Here is a 10,659-nt window from a genome sequence, read left to right as displayed (position 1 = left end):
GGGGCGGGCGTTGGGGGGAGAACAAGAAGAACTGAATTGCGAAAACCTAATGCACCTCCCTGTCGCTGAGGGCGCGCGTGGGGCGGGGCGGAGTGGGCGGGGCATCGTGCCCCTCCCCCGCCCTCATTTGGGTGTGGGTGCGTCATGGAGCGGGTTGGGGGCGCGCCTTGCAGGAGCTCTTTTCCTCCCCAGCCTGTTTGCCTCTGGCTAGGGGTACTAGCCTCTGGAGCAGGGGTCCTCAAACTTTTTAAACAGGGGGCCAGTTCACTGTCCCTCAGACTGTTGGAGGGCCAGACAAAATTTTAAAAGAAAACTGAACAAATTCCTATGCACACTGCACATATCTTATTTTGAAGTAAAAAAACAAAACGGGAACAGATACAATATTTGTATTTGCATGTGGCCCGCGGGCCGTAGTTTGAGGACCCTCTGCTGGAGAAAATGGGAAAGGCATGGGTTGTGGGGACTTGGGGATTTCGTCTTTGGCGTGTTATTTCGGTAAAGGCATCTTAAGTTTTCCTGAGTGGACACGCAAAATTGAAAGCCTTAAGACACCGTGTTAAAGGGACAGTAGGAGGAACAGGGAACTCCCCTGGCCTGGTGTCCACGTGAGTCCTACCCTAAACGCTATTGGCAGGTTTGCTTTGCTCCCCGTCTGCTTTCCCAGACTGGCCTTGAAGCCATTTCCTACTGGGCGCAAAGACCGCCCCGGAGCCGCCCCTCGGGTCCCTGAGGAGCGGGAGGGAGGGCACTCCACGTGGTCCCCGCAGGCAGGGACTTGCTGTTGCGGTAACCATGGGGACTGGGGACTGGGGGCCTCCTGGCACTCCTGGCGGGCGGGTTGCCTCTAGTTGACGCCAGCACTGCAAAAATAACTCGGGAATGAACTACAGCGCCTTGTTTTGATATAAATTTTAGAGGACCAGGACTCTACCAGTAGCTGTGAATAATAATGATTTTCAATTTTAGCGTTAGAATGAGGAGTTGTTAGTCTGAAGGATAGGTGGTTTCTGATATGGTATTAAATACCTGGGTCTTAATTGAGTTAATTTTAGAGATTGAACAATAATTTTTAGGAGACCCTAGTAATTGGCATGTATAGACCAGCTCTACAGGGGCCTAATGAGAAACACTGTCAAATTCACTTTTCTCTACAGCTGTTTGTAAACGAGCCATTGTCATGAGAAGTCCTGTTGAAGTTAATATTTTGTCCTTCATGATATAAGAACTCAAACTTTGAAAGAAAGCTTTGGACAATTTAATATATTCAATATAGAAGTGATTTTTAAATGCTATTGCATTAAATACAGACAAATTGGAAGATTTAGTCGTCAAAATGACTTAAATTTCGCTGCTACAACTAAGGACGTTCACCTTTGGCAGTAATTTGGTTTCTTGCCTTCAAGCATCCCAAAACTCCATACAATGTAAAGTCTGAGCAGAATCTCAAATGAGAATTTTTATAACAATAGAGTTTAATATGATTGGTCTGGAAATGTCAGGGCTGATGCTGTTGAAAGGTTGGCAAGTTTATTACTAAACAGTAGACTTCTTATCTTTAGCATCTTTTGTACCTGTCCTATAGATGTGTTCAATTAATATGAGATAATTTATGTAGAAATGCTTTAAAACAATAAAAGCACTACATACATTTTTATATTTATAGTTAGAATGATTGGTCCATTAGCATACTTGCCAGTAAACTGATTAAGCTGCGATAATTGGGACATAGTGAGGGGCTATTTAGATTGTTAGTAGCAGGATTAAGGGTGGCACTGTTTCTGTGTATGGAAAAAGTCTTTGGAGTTCTTAAACTATTCTCAACTTCCAAATCCTTGCAATTGTATAGGCAACATTTGAAAAATGGAAGTAAAAAAGGTTATTAGCCTATACATACTGAGTTTTGAAAAACATTTGCTTTTTTTATCTAAATATTTTACATTTATATAAAAGCCCTGATATTCTTTTCAGTTGGATTTTCTAAACTTATCAAGAAAGATAATCTTCAGGAGCTTAATGCATTCCCAAGTGGGGTGGGGGGTAGGCATAGAGCTATATGAGATAAACTCAGATTTGCTGCATCCATTTATGGCTAGGGTTCAGGATCTGAAGAAGGGGCTGCACACAAATGAAAACACTAGACAAGAAATATGGATTTAGAAGGCATGGGGGCCCAGGTGGAAACCTCTCTCTAGTGGAGAAGCTCACTGAAACCCTGGACCTGTCAGCTTTTATTCACTTGAATACACATTTGCCCTTTAGGAATGCATACAGGCATATCAAAGGTAAAGTTTGGTTAATGGTAAAAGGATTATCAGGTTAGGGAATTGCCTTCAGCCATTGAGCCCACTGCAGGGCAATATTATGCTGATTTTCAGCCCTGCTGAATATCAAAGTCCATTGGCCTTCCAATGGGTCTTTTTGCATAATATGCTAATTACTGTTGGTTTTAGCCTCTGGCAAGATTATTCTAAAGTACTTTATTAGGGTTTGGAAAAAGGTCAGTAAGTTAATGTTAATGTACACTACCCACCTATCCTATAAACTACAGAATACTTTTGGCTATTGGCTAGTAGATTATAAGCTAACATCCAAATTTGTTTCCCAAAAAGTTTAAATAAAGGCGAATAATGTAGTTTCCAGTGCATGATAAAATGTCTTTTTACAATATCTATCACTCTTAAATGTTGAATGGAATTAAATATTATAGTATTTTGATACCTATCATCTATTTTTTAAAAAGTGACCTAGCTCTTTGATAGTCAAAGTTTCACATTGCATTGCTATTCTATCCCCTGTAGCAGTAGTTCCCAGTTAGGGACTGTTGCCTCCTGGTTGACATTTGGCAATATCTGGAGTAATTTTAGTCTTAACAAGGGTGTGGGGTATGGGCTACTGGCATCTAGTGATAAGACTCCAGGGATATTGCAAAACAACAATAATTAACCAGTCTAAAATGTCAACATTGCTGCACTATTGAGAAACCCTGACTTACAGAATTCTACTCTTATGTAGTATGGTTTTAAGAATGAAAGCCGTATTGGTTATCATTCTTTCCTACAGCAGTGTGTATATTTAAATTTATTGCATAATATTCTAGATATCATAATATTCTAAAAGTTAAGCCAATTCAGCTGATCAAAATATAAATATCACAATTTTCAGTTATTATAAGATGTAGTATTTTATTGAAATGTATTTCTTAATGAGATTGGGCTTTTTATCACTTTTCTTTAGTTGGCATGGATGGATATTTTTTATTGCTAGAATTTGACAGAATTTAACTTTGCTGGAGGCAAAGACCAACAAGTAGTTAACATATAAATGCGAGAAGTCCATCAGAAGGCTGATGGACTTTGATATTCAGCAAGGGCTGAGAATCAGCATTGTATTACCCTGCTGCTGGCTGAATGGCTGAAGGCAATCCCCTAACCCTGATAATCCTTTATTGTTTACCAAACCTTACCATTGATGTCTGTTTGCTTTACTAAAGGGCAAATGTGTATTCTAGTAAATAAAAAGCTATGGGTCTAGACATTCAGGGAGCCACTCCACTAGAGAGTAGGTCTCCACCTGGTTCCCCCATGCCTTCTAAATATATATTTCTTGTCTAGTATATCCATTTGTGCATGGCCCCTTCTTCAGATCCTGAATCATCACTGCAAAAGGTTGCAGCAAACTTCAATTCTTTTTCTCTCTCTCTCTTTTTTTTAGATATGTAAAAGCCAAAATATTTTGTTCACTTAAGTTGGAAATAAAAAGAATGTTAATATAGCAATGTGGTTCAATTATTTTTATTCCTTCTGAGTTATATGCTAAAAAACATTTACTGACAGTGATCTATCAGAATATTCCTAATGACATTAAGTTCTCCAGTTTAGTTTGGTTTAGAAGCACTGCATTAAAATCCCAACTTGAAAAATAATTTCTTAGCTGGTCATTAATTTTCTCAGTATAGACTGTTTAGTACATTTGCAGTTATGTTCTAGAATATGCACCATATTAACATTCAGGATAGGTAAGAGGTAGTCTTTTTCTAAAGGCCAGAAGGGCAAATATCAGTGTTTGTAAGTATTCAAAACAGTGTTTGATTTAAGTGGTTGTTTATTAGTAATTGTTGGGTGGGTGAATGGATGAACAGTTGAAAGAATGGACATTTTAGAATCTATACTAATGAGAGGGTAATATGTTAATTAGACTGGGACACCTTCTGGGAGACCTTCTGGAAGTCCTTCTGGACAAAGCCATGGTGGTGGGGCCAAGGCAGAGGCAGTTAGGGGCGATCAGGCTGGCAGGGGGGCAGTTAGGGGCAAGCAGGTTGGCGCGGGGGGCAGTTGGGGGCAAGCAGGCCAGTTGGGGGGCAGTTGGGGGAGAGCAGGCCAGCAGGGGAAGGCAGTTAGGGGTGATCAGGCTGGGAGGGGGGGCAGTTGGGGTTGATCAGGCAGGCAGCAGAGTGGTTAGGGGCAACCAGGCAGGCAGGCAGGTGAGCAGTTAGGAGCCAGTGGTCCTGGATTGCGAGAAGGATGTTCAACTGCCGGTTTAGGTCTGATCCTTGTGGGATCGGGCCTAAACCAGCAGTCAGACAGCCCCCGAGGGGTCCCAAATTTGAGAGGGTGCAGGCCAGGCTGAGGGACATCCCCCCATGCACGAATTTCATGCACCAGGCCACTAGTTCTATATAATAAAAGGCTAATATGCAAATCGACCAAAGAGCAGAACGACCAGTTGCTATGACGCACACTGACCACCAGGGGGCAGATGCTCAACACAGGAGATGGCCCCTGGTGATCAGTGAGCTCCCACAGGGGGAGTGCTGCTCAGCCAGAAGCCCGGCTCAGGGCTGGTGAGCGCAGTGGTGGTGGCAGGAGCCTCTCCTGCCTCCGCAGCAGCACTAAGGATGTCCGACTGCTGTCCTAGGCCCAACATTCCCCTAGGGCTCTCAGACTTTGAGAGGGTGCAGACTGGGCTGAGGCCCTCCCCCCTCCCCCCCCCCCAGTGGACGAATTTCGTGCACCGGGCCTCTAGTATAATAATCCAAGCTAGAAATGACAGGTGATAGCAGGGAAGCTGGTGAGAAATGGTGCATTCTGGCTATATTCTGAAGACATACCTAACTGAATTTACTCAAAATTCAGATGTAAAGAAGGGGAAGCATCATCTGTCATTGCATGTTTTTTGTCCTAAACTACTAGAAGAAATATCGTTTACTGAGATGGGGGTCAGATTAATGCAAATTAAATGTAACTACAACATTATAATCCATGATTTATATTAATTCAGGTTAACATTGCAATGTTACATAGAGTTTTTCACCTTGGCTATGTTAATCAAAGGAGGCACATTATTCTCTTAGTAAATTTTTAAAACTTTTGGGATTTTTTTCCAATTTGTTTCCGCAGACAAAATAATATATGCAAAGACAAAAAATTAACACCATTTCAATGATAGGATATAAAAAGTTAATCCAAAATCTGTGCACCTGTGTATAGTAACATTATTAGCTACTTTATGGGTTGGCATACATACTGATAGTGCCTCTTATTCAGTTCTACCCAAGTATAAAATTTTGAGGGTGTGGGTTCAGAGTCCAGTGGCGGAAACAGATATGTATATCAACTTTATTACATGTTTGTGATAAATATTGAGATATAAGCAAATATTAAAGGAAAATAAACAAGGAAGAAATTCCTGTTTCTTCCGACATTATCTTTGCATTGAAAGCACTTGTCTCAGGAGAATAAATTGTGTGCGCTAGGACAAATTTTGCTTCTTTCTCCCTTGACAGCCTATTTTCTTCTTAAGCTTCACATTCCTATGTCTCCTACTTCTACAAATCTACTGTTTTGTGCACATGGTGTTCCTGCCACCTCTGCTGGATAGTGGCAGCTGCAGCACACTGCTGCTCTATTCTCAGAGAACTGCAGCTGCCCCTTTTGGAGAAAAAGCATTCCTCTGGGTAACTAAAGCTCAGACTTCTTTCTCAGTAAGGTATCTTTACCAGGATCCTTTCATGGACACCACACATATATGTAAAAGAGTGGCCACTGTCTTCAGCCTAATGGCTGTACCAGTTATAAAGATTAGCCACAACTGAGGAAGGTCATGATGTTTTGTATTTAGTATATAATATGTGTATATAACACATAAAATATATACTATAATACATAATATATATTTAGTGTATAAAATTATATGGTTGAGCTATATTGATTTGTTTTTTCTTACAAAAGGGCTTATAAACCCTATAGGTATATAAACAATAATTACCATTTGGGGGAACTAAAGATTCCAACCTGGGGGTGGGGGTGCATGTGCAGGAGAGGGTTCCCTACACCCACAGGGAATTCTCTGACACCAGCTGTGTATCCTACAATTTAACTTAATTCTGACACTACCCAAAGATAGCATCAGGTTCCACAAGTTAAAGGTTCAGTCCCACAACACAGCCTTTCATTTCAGAGGCCATTCACAGCCCTGGTTCCTGTACTTCTGGCCAACCAACTATAGATCAGGTTCACATGACCCCCTCCTCAAGCAGGTTAAGGGGTGGGTCCTATAAGTCTGCACCCCCACCACCTTCAGAAGCCAATCAAAAGCACAGGTTATCATCTATTTGTCTCACAGACCCCTCCTTATGTTTGGTTAATTTTCTAGAGCAGCTCACAGAACTCAGAGAAACATTTCACTTATTAGATTACTTTGATCACTAATTGTACAGGATATGACTCAGGAACAGCCAGATTGAAGAGACGCTTAGGGCAAGGTATGAGAAAAGGACTTAGAGCTTTCCTGTTGCTCCTGAGCATGCTGCTCTCCCCCACACTCCACCAACCCAGAAGCCTCTGACCCCCATCTATTTGGGTTTTATGAAGGCTTCATTACATAGGCATGATCGATTAAATTATTGGCCATTGGTGATTGATTCCACCTCCATCCCATCTCCATTCTCTTCCCCTCTCCATTCATCAAGGGGTAGGACTGAAAGTTTAGACCCTCTATTCAAGTTTGGTTCCCCTGGAAACCAGCCCCCATCCTTAAGTGCTTTCCAAAAGTTGCCTTGTTAACATAAACCCAGTTGTGGTGAAAGGGGCATGTTATATGATTGGACACCTACTTCACCTTTATGGCCCTGAAGCCATTTCAGGAACTGAGGACAAGAGACCAAAATATTATAGCAAAAGATGCTCCCATTGCTTTTATTGGTCATGAAATTGCAAGGGTTCTGGGAGCTGAGAGCCAGGAACCTGTGGATGAAGACCAAATTTTCTTATCGCAGGAACTAACTATAGAAATGTCTTATCATCCAATGTAATCTAATTAGGGTGTCTGACCAGAACTATGGGTTCATGATAGGGATTCCCTGTGTTTGAGATACAACCAATTCACTTGTCTGTCTGAACTGACAGATTATTTACTATTTTCTCTCATTGTGCTGCCCTATACTTTCTTTAGAAAGTAATTGTTTAGCACGGCTTTTTCCTTTTTTTCAGGAAATATAATGCTCTAGTTATTTTTTGAGAAATCAGGAAATTAAAATTTAAAATCACATCAAATGAAATAGAAATATTACTCATTCCTTTATTATAATAAAGCTTCCTTGAACATTTGCTTGCTACTTGGAAAATAGAACTTAATTATAGTGTCAACGTAAGAAACATAAAACGTGTAGAAAATTTTATGAGTTTATTTGAGCCAAATTGACTATTGCCAGGAAGCAAAATCTCAACAGATTGAGAAAATGCTCTAGAGAATGGCAGTTTTGTACCTTGTTATATGTATTAGAATCAAAGGAGAAGATGTAAGGGGGTTAAATAAAATCCATTGGTGGTAGATTAGGAAGGCAGGAGAAAGCATAGCTGAGAAATCTCTGGGATTGTGTAAAAGGTAAAACAGAGAGACATATACTTCTTTTACATTGGTGGGTATAGGATAGTTAACAGTCAACATTTATAGCACATAGAGATGGTATGCAGGAGAACAAGATAATGAGGGGTTCTGTGGTCTCCTGTTCTGGTGAGAGATTATGCTCTGAGGGGTCTGGAAAAAGGGATCACTCTGACATTCGAAGGTATGTTATCATAGATGCAAACAGACAATAATGGACAGTCTCTGTTAGGTAAAGATTGACCTTTGGCAGGGCAGATACCAGCCTAGGACATGACTAGTCATTATGACTCACTTTTAGTTAGGAAGTGTTAATTTCAGACCATCCTGTGTAGTTATTGTAGGTCTCTCACTTTGTAAGGCCTGCCATGGAGGTCTCCCCTGAGCTTGTCAGGTATGGTATGTGGTCCCTTTTTCATACACAATAGATAAGTAAAATATGTTGTGTGCTGATCTAATCACAAGACAATAAAACCAGTAGAACTGTTGACAAACTAAAGCTAGCAATTCAGGGGATTAAACTGGAATGTTATAATTATCTATATATATAAAACCTAATATGCAAATAGACCAAACTGCGGAACAACCGAACAACTGGTCACTATGACATGCGCTGACCACCAGGGGGTGCGCGTGGAACATGGCGGTGTTGGCAGCAGATGGCAGAGCACAGAACATGGCGGGCATTGGCAGTGGCGGGATGGTGGAGCAGGTGAGCAGGGACACCAGACCAAGGTGGGGCGCCGGTTGCTGTCATTGGGGCAAGCCTCTAGTAGTTACTGAAAATTCTTTGCTCCCACATGCCACAGTCCCGCTGGGTGCTTGCACCTGCTGCCGGTGCCCACACCTGCTGCTGGTGCTGGCCCCACTCACATCTGCTGCTGGCGCCGGAGCCGCCACTCACACGCGCTGCCGGCGCCTGTCGCCAGCCCCAATCGCTCGGCGCTGTCAGCGGATGCAAGCGGCACTGCCGCCCCGATTGCCCCTCAGGGCTTCTCCATCTCCCCCTGCTCCCGAGGAGTGATCAGGGCCGACAGCCACCTCCCATACCCGCTGCCAGCGAAAGCCCTGCTCACACCTGCTGTCGGCGCCAGAGCTGCCGCTTTCACCCGCTGCTGGTGCCCGGCACCGGTCCCGATTGCTCGGTGCCATCAGCAGGTGCGAGTGGTGGCTGCTGACCCCGACCCCTATGATTAGGGCAGCAGCCACTGCTTGCAGCTGCTGACGGCGCTGGCCCCGCTCACACCTGTTAGCTGGTGTGAGCGGGGCCAGTGCCATCAGCGTTTGGCAATGGCGGTGGTGGGAGTGGGGCTGCTAGCAGACAGGGGACAAAGGGCCACAGCAGGAGGGGCCAGGTGGGGGCACGAAGGATGGGCCCACACCTGCCCCTGTGCCCACTGAAGCCTCACCCACAGTTCCTTTCAAGGTGCATAAATTCATGCACTGGGCCCCTAGTTATTATATAAATGTCATATCATCTAGATACAGTAGCCTCTAATTGCAGTTATCAGTTTGCTGACTTAGTAGTAAATATGGTCATTGAAGTTCTAGAATTACTTTAAAAAAGTTTTAAGCTTTTTATAAGAGCATATAATTTTTTTTGGATTAGGTTTTGATTTAAAGTTTTTAAGACATTAGTACTTATTATTGAACTATAGATAGTGAAAGACAATTATAAGCTTTAATATCAAGAGAGAAAAAATATTAGTGTTAAAGTCTCAAATACCAAAGAGTAAGTAGTAAAAACCTTTCCTATAAAAATCATTAAACTATAACATGTATGTTTATTTATATTTTGAATGTATGTTTCTACTAAAATGACTACCAATGAGTTACAGTTTTTACATTGTTTTCTTTCTTAAAACTGGAAATAATTCCAAAGGAAATTTCAGGGAAAATACTAACAAATTATTTGAAAAATTACTTTCTAGTTTCACAGATCTGTTTAAAAGTTATATTTAAGAGAAATATTTTTCTAATAAAACATTATTAGCCTATCTTTTTATACTTTGTTTTCTAGTTATTGCTGGTTTATAGAAATAAAATTATTTTTGTATATTGCCTTCACCTCAGCAACAATGCTACTTTTTGTTTTGTTTTGTTAATCCTCACCCAAGGATATTTTTTCCATTGCTTTTTAGAGAGAGTAAAAGAGAGGAAGGGAGGGGGAGAAAGAGAAAGACACAGAGAGGAAAACATTGATGTGAGAGAGACACACCGATTGATTGGCAATGCTACATTTTTTATTCTAACAGTTTGAAAATTACATAAATCAAATGAGTATCATTGTTAAAAGTTTAAATACCAAAAACAATGTAAATACTTAAGAGCCACAAATAACCAAGTTAGTCTTCAAAAATAAGAAAGCTGGAGAATTTAAACTAATGGTCAAAACAGATACACAGGTGATCAGATGATTTATTTTTACAGAATTTACCAGGTGACCGAAAAATACGCAGGAGTACCGGAGGCACAGGAAAACCCCATTTATTTTCAGATGTTTCACATGTACTAGCACAGGACTCAGAGGAGACTGTTTCTCTCCAAATTCTGAGCAAGCCAATATGGAGGAAGCTTTCCCTTTATACCCTTTGATTTCTTTGTTCCCCAAATATGGGATGGGACTTCCAGACCTTTTGTGGGCTTTGCAAAAAGCCCCATGTGTTGAGATGAGGGCTGTGAGACCGCACCTAAAGGCCTGGCCTGGCGCCAGTGCTGATAACTCCGTCTGGGGGTTGTGTATTGTTCATGGTTTATGGCCTCTCTAAAATGGGA

The sequence above is a fragment of the Myotis lucifugus genome, unplaced genomic scaffold (assembly GCF_000147115.1).
Source record: "Myotis lucifugus unplaced genomic scaffold, Myoluc2.0 scaffold_21, whole genome shotgun sequence".
Taxonomy (NCBI): domain Eukaryota; kingdom Metazoa; phylum Chordata; class Mammalia; order Chiroptera; family Vespertilionidae; genus Myotis; species Myotis lucifugus.
Note: the sequence above shows the minus strand (reverse complement) of the source record.